Source organism: Primulina tabacum, chromosome 16 (genome assembly GCF_025594145.1).
Source record: "Primulina tabacum isolate GXHZ01 chromosome 16, ASM2559414v2, whole genome shotgun sequence".
In the NCBI taxonomy this organism is placed as follows: Eukaryota; Viridiplantae; Streptophyta; class Magnoliopsida; order Lamiales; family Gesneriaceae; genus Primulina; species Primulina tabacum.
In genome coordinates this window covers 34,408,770-34,421,985 of record NC_134565.1, presented here as the reverse complement: position 1 = coordinate 34,421,985, position 13,216 = coordinate 34,408,770, and the positions used below count along the sequence as shown (strand labels likewise).

Sequence of the window (13,216 nt, the reverse complement as noted above, 5' to 3'; positions counted from 1 at the left end):
ACAAGTGTTGGCAAAATCGTATTTTGTGAGACATATATCTTATTTGGGTCATCCATGAAAAAAATATTACTTTTAATGCTTAGAGTATTATTTTTTATTGTGAATATCGGTAAGGTTGACCCGTCTCACAGATAAAGATTCGTGAGACCGTCTCACAAGAGACCTACTCACAAATATTTGTGTTACTAATATCAGGACTAGGCAATTTCAAAATTTATGATACACCAGTGCTCCTGGAAATTAGAATAGCTGAGTACTTGTATTATATATATCGCGCCGGATATACACTAGCCGGACAATTTTTCCGGCTTAAGTAGAGTATTTCCTATGGGACACGATAAACTATCATCTTTTGATTGCTGATTGTATACTGCTTTTGACAAATATTATGATATCTAGCTATTTTTATGTTTTTTAGAATTAAATTATTAATTTTTGAATCCATAGTTGAGTTGATATATATTATCAATTTAATTCCACGTGACTTAAATTCATCAAAACAAGTAAAGTACAGTCGGAATCATATGTTTGAATTCCTTCTTCTTCTTTTTTTTCAAACACAAACAATTCTTAAAAATTCGTCCCAAAATTAATTGATCCAACAATTTGTTTAATATTATATCAATGTTGTCATAAATCCCCATGGCCCCATAGAGTTATGCGTCTAGTGCATGATAATAAATATAGGGATAATTCATAAGTTTTGTTTGTGTCAATTATATCATTTGAGTTTTAAATCATGTCTCGATTTCATTAATTCAACATTAAAGGAACACATGATTTCATTATTTGCCCCAAAATTGAACGACCCACATATGTAATCCCTAATTTCACTATAATTTGAATGCTTAGGGTTTAGATATGCGGAGCTAGATGACATTAAAGATTATGGATGCTGATCGTTCAATCTGAGAGAAAATAATGAAGTCAATGTTGTTGGAGGCAATGATTGTCTCTGTTAGGTTCAACAATCGAAACATGACGTGTGAACTGTTGTTATTTCAAATATTTGAGTTGTACCGTTACTATAATTATAACTTTTGATAAAATGATAAATAGTCAGCCCTACACAAGCGATCCCCACATGTGTTAGCCGTCAACTCTTAACATTAAACTAATTATGGTTGAGACAAAATGGAGACACAATCTAGAATTTGAAAGACAAAATGGAAAATGGGAATACAATTATGATTTACCCCATAAATATACAAACCAAATTTTAGTTGTCTGATTATAAACATCATCTTCTTTATCTTGAAGAACTTGTAAAAATAATAAGAAAAAGCAATCAAATAATCACTTATCTAAAAGCATAATATTTAATTTTACACACACTCTATTAGATTTAAAAGATGACTCTGGATAAGTTAACAATCTCCTCCACGATTTTGTCTCTTTCAAGGGGTTTGCATCAATTTATATATAGATAAATTGTCTACCAACCGGGTCAACTTCTGTGTCAATCAATGAAACGACATTCACCTATTAAATATCACATAATTTGTGGGGCTCTTAGCTCCTAATCGTTATTATAAAACAATCTGATTATGGTTAATTAATTACAGCGGAAAACGAGTTTAAATTTTCTTTACAATGAGCCCAAAATATCTCTTCTATAATTTGAATATTAAAAATAGTATTTTATCTCATATCATAAAACTTGCCCACACATAATCAAAATCAATCATATACAAACAACTCATATCCTCGGGACATGCTCCGGTATATAGATACATATACATATATACTGGGAACAAAACATAAAACCTCAGCCCAAACTGTGACTCCCTCCAGAAGTACCCTCTCCGGCCTCCTGATATCCTGGAGTACCTGCCATTGTCCACACACAAAGACAACAACAGCCCCCCTTGGGTGTGAGCAAATCTCCGTATGGAACAACCATCATATATACCACAAATATCTAAACAATGATATATGGTATGCAATGCATATATGTCGTGGAGGTATCAGGTCAAATGCCCATCCACTGAGCACGTGTCAGAATCAAACGAATCGCTATCAAATCAATGCTCGAGCTAGCACACCGGCCTCAATAAGGGATACTCGTATGATAGCGTCGACGAAGCGCCATCAAATCCCAAATCTCAATCAATTGTCGGGGCCACAAATGTCTATGCTTTAAGGGTCATATAATACCAAACATAGCATTGTGTTCATAAACCCCAGAATCCAATCAAATTATATCAGGGTATCCAAGGATCATAGCTCAACGTGCATGTCATGTATCGATGTATGCATCAAACGATGTGTGTTAACAAAACATTTATTTTATACATCGATATTCAAATCACAATGTCATGTATGCCACATCAAGTCATCACATAAGGCATATAGACATATAGTCTCATTCCAATAAATCAAATCAATCCAACATATATCATATAATACAGATACCTGTCGTATGTTATCCGGTCGCAACATACCTCAATTCTTCGTTTCCAGTTGATGTAGCTTGAAGATATCAGTCTAATAATCTACCTATATCAATAACACATTCATTTCAATCAATAATATCATTCAAATTCAACAATATGAGTTTCAAATGTCTTTTGAAACTTCAAGAATTCATATCAAATCAAAATCATAACATAGTTCAATTTCGACCTCGAATACGAGTTTTTTGTCGGTTATTCTACCACATATAAGAATCTCGACTTCAAATACATGCTATTCCAGCACTTTGATATTTATAGCTGCTGGAACTAGAAGAAACTTACCTCAATAGAAAGCTCTCGACGCGAAGATTCCGAATATATAATTTGTTTCGCGTTTAGCCAGCGTTTCGAAGTCGATTCAGACGAAAGAAATCGAATTTCCAACTTTCTCTCGAAGTTATCGAATAAGAATGAAGAAGAAAAGAGGAAAAAGAGTTACTCTTATCCTCACCGCTATCGCGCTCGGGCGGTAAAATTCTCGCGCCCGAGCGCGAGATGTTCTGCCCCCGAGTTCTACTTACACCGCGCTCGGGCGGTCACAAATTATCGCTCGGGCGTGGAACGTTCTGTCTGAGCATACTCTTATTCTACACTGGCGCTCGGGCGGTCATCTTCTTCCGCTCGGGCGCCACACGTTCTGTCCCAATTATGGGTTTTGTATTATATTGACGTCCAGCTTCTCCACTCAAGCTCTTACAACTTCAATTCCGTTAATTAATCGATATCTAGTACGATATCTCATTATTAACATTTATTTTCTCATTTTTCATTGTCATGAAATACCTCATATACATAATCACATGACAATTTCATAAATTATCGATAATCAACATAAGATTTACGATAATACGATACACGGTCCTTACTTAATTGATGGACACATAAGTTAGCATGGTTAGCTAATTAACAATATAACAAAATTATATATATATATATATATAAAACTTATTTTGTGACAAAATACCAATTAAGCCGAAATTAAATGATAAGGAAATGAAATTAATTGGCCATGCATCCATCGATCATATGTCCCTTATGCATGTGGGATTTTGAGATGTTAAGACATGTGGCCAAAATGTTGTAATCACGCATTTAATTACATCTATTTAACCAGTAATAATAATTGAAAGATCACACACACATTATATATATATATCATATACAATTAGATATAATGTGAACAAATTAAGTTCCGACAAATTAATAGTCAGTGTTGGATACATGTCCTAATCAATTGTCTGTTGTGCACTGTATAATACGTAACTACCCAACTTAGGTTCCCTAATTAAACTAGACACTCCTCATAATATATAAAATTTATAGCAAAAAATTGTGTTAGACGGTCTCACGGGTCGTAATAGACGAGAAGAAAATTCTATCATAATTACATTCCATGCAAAAAATTTACATCCTTAAAAATTACACTCATTAAAATTTAATGTGCATCGGCTGTAAAAGGATCTTCTGCTTGTGATTTTGTTCTTATTGTAGAGTATAATTAATTATTTCACGTTTTTAATTAACTTTACGTACACCTACATCGTACATCGATGCATGATCGGTTCTTGCTTCTATTTGTCTACCTAATTAACCATTTTTATAAAAACAGATATTTTTAGTCAAATCAAATTAGATTTTAAAATATTTATTACACTATCAATGAATAATATTAAGAAAAATTGTATTTATGGTTGTGTCTATTATATTGTTTATTTGCAATTTTGTTAATATATATTATTAAATTTCAGTTTTAATATGCTATCTAACTATCTTTGTTTTTTGACAATTTTAGTTTTTTTTTTGCACGATGTTGTTTTATTGTGACACCACATCAATGTTGATATGATACTGACGTATTTAGTATTAAATCAACACTCCTAATGAACAAAGACTAAAATTATAAGAAATTTAGAGATATCTTACTAATATTAAAATTGAAAAAAATAACAAGATACAATAATAATACTAAACTCTGATAACAAAGTAGAAGACTCAAAAAAGAAAAAACATGTAACAAAAAATGCAATGTCCTAATATAAATCATATGTCCTTCACAAATAAGTGAAACTTTTATTTAAATTTTTTTCTGGCATTGTCGTGGAAGAGGAATGGTGCTTCATATGTGAATGCTAGTATGAACAAAGAATGATGATATAAATTCTCCAATCTGCCACATTTATTTCACATACCCAATTGATAACCATTCACATGGGCCACATCCCAACTACATTAAACATTTCACATATAAATTATTAAATACAATTTACAGCTCTTTTTTTTACTATTTTCTGTGTGTTTATATATATATATATATATATATATATTATATGTAAAAGCATGATGAGAGATGCAAGTGAACAGAAGTTAGCCAAATACTAGAAAAATTTAAGCATCAAATACATGTATTCGAGCTCGATCTTGATTCAAAATTTGATTAATAAGAAATTTTTTATTTGAATTAGAGTTCGAGTTCAAACTGAAAGACACTTGTAATTCTAGTTCAAAATATTCCTTATTTTCCAATATTTACCCGTAATTTTTAGACACCAGAAACTTTTGAACCAAAAATTCAAAGGGCACTATATTGACACAAATGCTTCGCGCATAAATATAATATACAATTTTATTATTAATCCCAATGTCGCACTTCATCCGAAGTACAAAACCCAACTTCAGGTAGGTCAGAGAGGATAACTTTCCTCACGAGTTTGAAGCTCCGCGGAAAAAACCCGAAATGGGGATGGGGATTCCCGATTTTTTCGGGTTTGGGTTCAGCTTCAGGGATTTAAAAAAATCCCCGATGTAATTCGGGGCGAGTATGAGATTACTATCCTCATCCCGAAATCCCCGAACCCGCCCCAAAAATAATATCAATAATAAAATAATAGTATTATTAATATTAATAATATAATATTATTATTTTTTTTAAAATATTAATAATCTTATTATTATTAATATTGATATTAATATTAATATTATCTCTAATAATAGATAATAATAAGTTTTGGTTTGAGAAAATCTCCAAATTCGTTATCGTGTTGTAATATTAATATTTTTGAAACGAAGATGGGGGCGGGGATGGTAAGTTAATCCCCGAAGTTTCCCGAACCCGAAAAAACGGGGATTGGGGCGGGGATGGGATAGGGTAGAATTAGGGTACGGGGATGGCAAACCTGCCCCGCCCCGGTCCATTGTCATCCCTAGTAGATCCATCCTTTCAGCCTTAAATTCTCCCGTTTTATACATCAATCACTCCACAGTTTCTTCAATTTTCAGCAATATCCCAAGATGCCTTTCACCAGCAGCACTGATTTTCATCAAAAATCGTTCAGAATCAGACACGAAGATAGCAAGCTCTTCAACAAGCTTCTATCCAAGGAAAGTTCGAAATCCTACCCTTCTTTCAGGGTCTACTATGGCGACGTTTCGGGCGCAGTGCCCTTCGTGTGGGAGACCTGCCCCGGCACTCCCAAGCACACGCTTGCTGACAAATCCAACGCCCCCCCGCTTACTCCTCCGCCCTCTTACTACGCCAACGGTTCCAAGAAATACTCCAAGACTCGGTCGAGATCCAAGCTGCTTCTCTACAATTTGCTCAGGATAATGAACCCCAAGAAATACCAATATTTCTCATCCTCTCCAAAATCCACCCTTTCTTCGGTTTCCTCTCTGTCGTGGTCTCCGTCCTCACGCTCCTCGTTTTCTGATGCAGCCACGACACCGAGGTCTAACACTTTTATCCACAGGCGAAAGCGGTTTTCTAGCTGGGATTCGTCGTTCTACGACAGGGCTACGGAGCATCAAGAGAAATGTACCATTGATCATAGTTCTTCGAACTCGTGCTTTAGTCCAGGTGGATACCCGGTTCTGATCGTGAAGAAAGCTTTGCTGTCCATTGTTGGTCGTGGATCTCATGCCTAAGGTATATGAATCAGCTGAAAGTTTAGTGATTATGTTCATGTAATTCGATTACATCTGTTCTTCAAAGTTCGATCTTTCTGGTGTTTGTTCTCTTTTCTGTTAATTGTCGTACTTGAATGTTCCTACTTCAAGAATCATTGTTCATGATTTGAAGTGTGCTCAGTTGATCCATAGTGTAACATTGTTTGCTAAATATAAGAATGCACAACTGTAGCATGCATCATCCAGCGGTACTTGTTCTTCCTCAAAATTGATTTCTTTTAGGGAAAACATAATATCACATAGTATGCAGTATTATTTTCTGAAAATGCTAGCGTACGTACAAGGGGATTGAGATGGTGGGGTGTCAAGAATGTATGCGCGTGTAAGTAACTCCAAGTCCACCAGGTTAATTAATTAAATCGATCACATTTTGATGTACTTGCATCATATTAAGTCCCCACGACATTAAAGAAAAATCTGAATTCCGACTTGATTACGGTAAATGGTGACAAAAAACAAGAAGATACGTAAAACTTAACAATAGGGGAAGAATGAAAGGATTCTGCAGACTGCAGCTATATATATATGTGTGTGTGGATTGATTTCATTTGGTAGGTGTGGAGAAGATAAGATTTAATGCATGGAAAGAAGTAGGTGTGCGAAGAAGGCTGGAAACTGACCACCCACACAAGAATTACATGCTTTTTAGTTATTATCTGTTTTATTAAGTTTGAGACACTTAAAATAACTAATTTTAATGTCATGATTTGTTTTAATAATTATATATATTAATAAAATATTAAAATGTTAATGAAAGTTATATGTAGTTCATCACATAAATGTAACTATCTTACATGAGTTTTTGTGTTAAAATAAAAATATTTAATCTCTTGATTAATTTGGAGCGTCATTTTTTAATTTCCAATTGTAGTCACAATTCGTTTTGAATGATGATTCAAACTTGCCTAGCCCCGTGCTCGCCTAGCCCCCGCTTGCCTAGCCCTCGCCCTTGCCACACACTCGCCCTTGCGACACACTCGCCCAACGCCACTCGCCCTGCGCACGCCTCGCACACAGCCGCCAACTCGCCCTCACACCCTCGCCCAACCGTCTGCCAGCCCTCGCCCACAGCCGCGCGAGCTCGCCCACACACCCTGTCGCTCGCCCCTGCGCGCCTCGCACACAACCGCCAGCTCGCCCTCACACCCTTGCCCAGCCACCTGCAAGCCCTCGCCCACAGCAGCGCGAGCTCGCCCACACACCCTGCCGCTCGCCCCTGCCGCACACCTCGCCACATCCTCGCCCACACACGTCAGATGCTCGCCCGTGCAAGCCACCGCCCAAGAGTGTTGAGATTTTTATTTCGGAGAGGTCACAAGGGAGATATTCCCTTGTGAATGTTTTTTTCTGAAGAGCTTTTGAGGACGTTGCCCCCAAGCCCCCACGACCTGACTTGGCTGGTCGATCCCCGTAATTTTTGCAGCGGCAAACATTGTTCGTTATCGATAAACCGAATAAATTTTTCTAACACAGAATGTCCTTGACGCCTCCATCTTCAAGGTCCTCTAGTAAGCTTTTGAAGGAAAATGATTTCCACTTCCCCGCGTTGTTAACTCCTCTGCTAAAATAGTCCTTCGCAGGAAAAGATAAAAACTTCAACCTCCTCACCCTCACCCTCTAACTCATCTGCTAGGCGACGCCTTAACAGGAAAATAAAAATTCTTCTCGTCCTCAACTCTGCTCCTCTACTAGGCACATCCTAAGTAGGTAAAATGATTTTTCTCCTCCCCCACTCTTCTCCTCTCCTAGGCGCAGCCTAAGTAGGTAAAATTTAATTTTTCTCCTCACAATCTCTGCTAGGCGATGCCTTAGCAGGAAAAATAAAATTTTTCTCATCCCCAACTCTGCTCTTCTGCTAGGCGATGCCTTACCAAGAAAATAAAAATTTCACCTCGTTGCCCTCTAACTCCTCTGCTAGGCGATGCCTTAGCAGGAAAATAAAGATTTCACCTCGTCTGCTAGGCGATGCCTTAACAGGAAAATAAAGATTCTCCTCCATCACCCTCTAACTCCTCTGCTAGGCGACGACTTAGCAGGAAAATGAAAATTTCACCTCGTCACCCTCTAACTCCTCTGCTAGGTGACGTCTTAGCAGGAAAATAAAGATTCTCCACCCTCACCCTCTAACTCCTCTGCTAGGTGACGCCTTAGCAGGAAAATAAAGATTCTCCACCATCACCCTCTAACTCCTCTGCTAGGCGATGCCTTAGCAGGAAAATAAAGATTCTTCACCCTCACCCTCTAACTCCTCTACTAGGCGATGCCTTAGCAGAAAAATGAAGATTCTCCACCCTCACCCTCTAACTCCTCTGCTAGACGACGTCTTAGCAGGAAAATTTCACCTCGTCACCCTCTAACTCCTCTGCTAGGTGACGCCTTAGCAGGAAAATAAAGATTCTCTACCCTCACCCTCTAACTCCTCTGCTAGGCGACACCTTAGCAGGAAAATAAAGATTCTCCACCCTCACCCTTTAACTCCTCTGCTAGGCGACGCCTTAGAAGGAAAATAAAGATTCTCCATCCTCACCCTCTAACTCCTCTGTTAGACGACGTCTTAGCAGGAAAATGAAAATTTCACCTCGTCACCCTCTAACTCCTCTGCTAGATGACTCCTTAGCAGGAAAATAAAGATTCTCCACCCTCACCCTCTAACTCCTATGCTAGGTGACGCCTTAGCAGGAAAATAAAGATTCTCCACCATCACCCTCTAACTCATCTGCTAGGCGATGCCTTAGCAGGAAAATAAAGATTCTCCACCCTCACCCTCTAACTCCTCTGGTAGACGACGTCCTAGCAGGAAAATGAAAATTTCACCTCGTCACCCTCTAACTCCTCTGCTAGGGGACGCCTTAGCAGGAAAATAAAGATTCTCCACCATCACCCTCTAACTCCTCTGCTAGGCGACGCCTTAGTAGGAAAATAAAGATTCTTCACCCGCACCCTCTAACTCCTCTGCTAGGCGACGTCTGAGCAGGGAAATAAAAATTTCACCTCGTCACCCTCTAACTACTCTGCTAGGTGACGCCTTAGCAGGAAAATAAAGATTCTCCACCCTCACCCTCTAACTCCTCTACTAGACGACGCCTGAGCAGGAAAATGAAGATTTTTCACCCTCAAACTCTGCTCATCTGCTAGGCGGTGCCTTAGCAGGAAAATAAAATTTTTCTCCTCTGAACTCTACTCCTCTGCTAGGCGGTGCCGTAGCAGGAAAATAAAATTTTTCTCCCAACTCTACTCCTCCGCTAGGCGATGCCTTAGCAAGAAAATAAAATTTTTCTCCCAACTCTACTCCTCTGCTAGGCGATGCCTTAGCAGGAAAATAAAATTTTTCTTCTTCCTCACTCTGCTCCTCTGCTAGGCGATGCCTTAGCAGGAAAATAAAATTTTTTCTCTTCCCCATCTCTGCTCCTATGCTAGGCGATGCCTAAGCAGGAAAATAACATTTATCTCTTCTTAAACTCTGCTCCTCTGCTAGGCGGTGCCTTAGCAGGAAAATAAAATTTTTCTCCTCCCCAACTCTGCTCCTCTGCTAGGCGATGCCTTAGCAGGAAAATAAATTTTTCTCCTCATAATACAACAATATCCACGAACATAATATAAGAACTTGACTTTATTGAATAACAACCGATTACACAGGACAATTTCAGAAACGAAATACAGCAAAAATCAAGTCAAGATTAATATTCTCTAAGGTGGTAAGCGTTCCCGAGCCTCCTTAGAGCCTTGCCCGGCGCATTCTCCGACTTTCATCTCTGCTCCTCTTGTACCTCCACAGGAGAAAGTTACCCACTTCTTCCTTTCCTAATCATGTTAAGCTCCACACGCGCTCTTTTTCCCTCCTCCCTCACTACCATTTCATAACACCGGCGCGCGACTTTCTGGTCTCCGCACAAGATCCCAACTCCTTTTCCCACAGGAAACTTAAGCTTCTGATGATAAGTGGAAGCTACGGCTCTGAAATCCTTCAGAGCTGGCCGTCCTAGAATTCCATTATACGCTGAAAGAGTATCTACCACGGTGAACGCTATCATTTTTGTTACCCGCCGAGGATCAATCCCCAAGGATAGGGGAAGCACAATCTGACCCAAAGGCGGGATGGCGTGTCCTGCAAACCCATACAGCGGGGTGGAAACCGGCTCAAACTCAAATCCTTCCACCTTCATTTGATCCAACGTGCTCTTGAACAAGACGTTCACGGAACTTCCATTATCAATAAATATCCTTGCCACGTCATAATTGGCAATGGTGGTCGTCACCACCAAGGCATCGTTATGTGGAGTCACAACGCCTTGGAGGTCTTCCGGCCCAAAGCTGATGACGGGGTCTTGTGGTAAGTCTGCACCCCTAAATATCTCAAAATTCTCCAACCTTCTCCCACATGCTTTCCGAGCTCGCCCAGAGTCTCCATCAGTAGCACCGCCCGAGATCATATGAATCATTCCTCTAGTAGGGTGGTTATCCTCATTCGTTCTCCCCCTCGGTTCGACGGGCTCTTGAAGGACATCTTGACCTCGACCTTCCCCTCCCTGCTCCCCAACCCCCTGATTTATCCATGGAGGGCCTTGACCACGTCTAGCGAACGGGCGAGATCTCGGTCGACTCCCGGATGCGGATCCTTCTCGTCTGTCCCACGAAGGCAATCTAGCACTGCACTCAACCATTCGTGACTTCTCCCACCTCCCTGCGGGCTCCCTCACCTCCATCACCTTGTCACGACTCCTATCTAGGGGAACATGTAATGAGAATTGTTCTCTATTTCTAGTTCTGTCCTCCTCTCTTTCCCTCGCACCCCTCTTCCTTCCTCCTTTCTCCGCTCCCTCAACCCTACTTCCTCCGGGTCGGTTCTCCATCCTTCTCTACCGTTGGGCATCTTCTAAGTTTACATATTTCTCAGCTCGAGCCAACAGATCATCATAGCTCGACGGAGGCTTCTTCACTAACGATTTAAAGAACTCTCCTCCTCTAAGTCCCTGGGTAAATGCACTTATCATGATGTCCGGAGTGGCTGCTGGTATCTCCAACGCTGCATTGTTGAAACGCTGGACAAACTCTCGCAAAGTTTCAGCTTCTTGTTGTTTCACCACAAACAGGATCAAATAGTTTTTTTGGTGTTTTTTGCTGCTAGCGAATCTGTGCAAGAAAGCAGCGGAAAAATCCTCGAAAGATCGTATGGAGTTGGGCTGCAAGGTGTTAAACCATTGCTGGGCTGACCTCACAAACGTGCCCAGAAACACCCTGCATCTGACCCCTTCTGAATATTGATGTAATAGGGCCGCATTCTCAAACCTCCCCAAGTGTTCCTCGGGGTCAGTATGTCTATCGTACTCTCCCACATTCGACTGTCGAAAATTTGGAGGAAGCCCTTCTTCTGAAATGGCTAGTGAAAAATGACTTCCTCTCTTGGGTACCGGCGCTCTGCTTCCCAACTGCTGCCTCAACATTTGTATTTCCTTCCACATTTCTCCCATCTCACTAATCTCCCCCCTTTGGTGGGGCTGTGTCTCTTCAACCCTGCTCTGGTGGCCCTCAGCATTTTCTTCACGCTCCTGACGGGCGGCATGTTCCTCTACAAACACAGACTCTTGAATCCTTTTCATGGCCTCATCCACTGTCCGGGTGATAAATTGGCCCGACTGCTCCAGGGTCAAGTTCCCCACGTTATCATTGGGAGGGGGTTGCTCGGCCTCGGTCTCGTGACGAGGCTGCTCAGCTCTTGTCTCTTGACGAGGTTGTTCCCGTCTCGTCTCAAGACGCGGTTGTTCCTGTCTTGTCTCAACATGAGATTGTTCGGGTCCCCTCTGAGGACGCAATAATGCTGAGGTAGCTCTTCTACTCCCTCTCTTGCCTACCATCTCTACGTCTCAACTCAAGTTTCCCACAGACGGCGCCAAGTGATACTCACGGGAAATTTAGGGTCCGATTCCAGCAAGTGTCACTAGTCCAGACGCATGTTTTGAAATTACCCTAAGCCTGAAATCACAAATAAAATCGTTATGAGGGGGCCAGGAGGGTGTCCTTGCGTAGCCCCTCCGACGCTCAAGTCAGAGACTGAGGATATATGGGGGGAGCAGCTAAGGGTGCTGCTGAAAACGATATCGTAAATCCATGAATTAATACTCAAATCTGGTATTTATAAGAGAATATTTGGACCCTTGATGGGCCTGTCTTCCATTTGAGCTAGGGATGTGTCAGGGGTAATGGGCTCATCCATGACATATCAAAAAGTATTTTTATTTTATAATGACTAAATTTTTAAAAGCATAAATTTTTAGTGGGTCCAATCTAGATTAAACTCGTCGTGTTCCCGAGGCGAGTTCCCCGTTTCAGTTTGACCAAGCCCGCTCTATACTGATCCAATTGTCATCCATAATTAATAATCTAAAAAATAAATAAATAAAATTTAATCTTGAATTTTTATACGTGGTCATGAGAAAAAAATTTAATGGACTGAACTAATTACCAAAAGCTTAATGGATCTGAAATAATTTTATTTTATAATGATGTGTTTAAAATGAAAAAAATATTTATAATTATTATTTTGTTATGATTTGAATATAATTAATGGATTTCAACTTATGATAATTTTTTTCATAAATATTATAAATATAAGGTTGAAAATTAAATTTAACGATGTATTAAATTTTAAATTTTTTTTTATTGTATAATGACTAAATTTTAAAAAACATAAATTTTTAGCGGGTCCAATCCAGATTAAACTCGCCCTATGTTTCAGTTTGATCAAACCCCCTCTATACCGACCCAATTGTCATCCGCAATTAATACTCTAATTTTTTTTT

At 39.7% G+C, this 13,216-nt stretch overlaps 1 long non-coding RNA gene across 1 annotated transcript; it reads left to right on the top strand.

The window, feature by feature from the left end:
• The first annotated feature begins 5,037 nt into the window (after positions 1-5,037).
• Positions 5,038-6,610, top strand: LOC142529010 (uncharacterized). Its single transcript, XR_012815814.1, has 2 exons — positions 5,038-5,132; positions 5,664-6,610. It is a non-coding gene; the product is annotated as an uncharacterized LOC142529010 (long non-coding RNA).
• Positions 6,611-13,216: the final 6,606 nt, after the last annotated feature.